This window comes from Loa loa, assembly GCF_000183805.2.
Source record: "Loa loa unplaced genomic scaffold supercont3.309, whole genome shotgun sequence".
Classification (NCBI taxonomy): Eukaryota; Metazoa; Nematoda; class Chromadorea; order Rhabditida; family Onchocercidae; genus Loa; species Loa loa.
This window is the reverse complement of record NW_018108489.1, coordinates 18,686-20,633: the sequence shown is the minus strand read 5'-3', so window position 1 is coordinate 20,633 and position 1,948 is coordinate 18,686.

The following is a 1,948-nucleotide window of genomic DNA, read 5'->3' as shown; positions in this document are numbered from 1 at the left end:
TTTTTTAGTCAAAAATTTTATTGTCTATGATTAATTTAATGAAAATCATCAAATAATTATTGTCATTTCATTCGTTCTGTTTTCAAATCACAAAATTGGTAAATTGGAAAAAAAAGAAAGGCATGATTCTATTATCCTTTTATAAATAATCACCTGAGCTAGATGATTATTTGTAGGCAAAAAAAANAAAAAAAAAAAAAAAACAAACGACTGTTAGCTATATTATCATTAAACCTCTTTGTCCCATTATCTTATCACTAATCCTTTCTTGCTTAATATTTCTTATCACTAAAATTTTTTCATTTTTTTACTTGCAATTATTATCATGCTTATCCATTTTGTTATGCTGCCATCATATTTGCTTATCATGTCATGTTATCATTAGATATCTTGTAATGCTATCATCAGATCCATATTATCATCTTATCATTTTACCTTTAGAAAAAATGAATGACAATGCCTTTGTAAAATGATAACAGAATTTAACAAATTTACCACGATTTAAGATTTTATTCATATTTCACTTTGCTTATAAATTAACACTATGTGAACCATTGATTTAATCAATTTAATCTTTACTCTCTTCATTGTGTTTCAAATAAAAAACTTTTGTTGAAATTATATTTCACTGATTTTCATCATAATATTTATATCATATCATTGATTATTCTTAACACTGACATCTTATCTCATTGATATTACAATTAATCGTTGCTGTGCTTTAAAAAAAAAAAAAAAAAAGTTTTGTTTAAATAAAAAGAATAATTAAAATTTTGTATTTCAAATTTATTGCATTTCTTCATGGGATGATTGTTAAATTTCAAACTTTTTAAAATTTGATATTTTTAATTAATATATTTATTCCATTCTTTCATCGTCCACATTTTTTCCAAAAAATAATTATTACTTTGATAATGTAATTATCCTTATTTTATAATTTTCATTCATCTGAGAAGTGTAATTAATTTTTCAATGCCATATTAATTAGAAGTCGACTAAATAGATGAATGAATGGTATAACTACTTTCAATTTCATTATAATACTTGCGATGCTTTAAATGTGATAATTAAAAGTTTAGGACAAAAGAGTTGTAGCAGCAGATGACATGAATGATGATTGGAGGTAAAATTTTTGAAAGAAATAGATATAGTCGCCAAAATCTGATCTAAAAACTAGTTTACACAAATAAAATTAGTCGGAAGAAAAACCGGATCATTCAAATATTTAAATTTTGAAATAATTTCAGTTTCTTTTACACAGCGAAAAAAAAAAGAAAGGAGAAGAAAAATGAATTTTGAATCAAATCAATCTATTCCCATATATTCCATTTGTCAAAATAAGAAAACAAAATTTTCTTTTTTATTCTATTTTCTTTTTTTTTTTAGTGAAAAAAAATAAAATGAACTAAAATTTTTTATATATTAGAAATTAAATTATTTTATACTGCAAATAAATTCAATTGATTTATGTTGAAAATTTGGGAAAAAAATTTTCGAATTTTCGTTTTAATTAAAAATTTTCGTTTTTTGCATAACAAATTAATCAGAGCAAATAATTAAATTTGAATCAAGAAATCACGTACTCTTCTTAATGTGTTTTGAACAAATGATAAGATTAATTACATAAGCGTAACGTATGATTGATTATTGTTATATTAGAAATAATGATTAATTACATAGCTTTTTTTATTAATAATGATTATTGTTTTTCGATCATCATTATTATGTATTCATTATCATTAATGTGATATCTATCATCATCAGTATTATCACTTTTGCCGATAAGAGGATAATTACAATCGTTATTATTTTCATCGCTCCTATTACCACCACTATTGTTATTATGATTATTATCATTATTATTATCATTGTTATTATCATTATTATTATTATTATTGTTATTATTATTATTATTATTATTATTATTATTTTTATTATTACTATTATT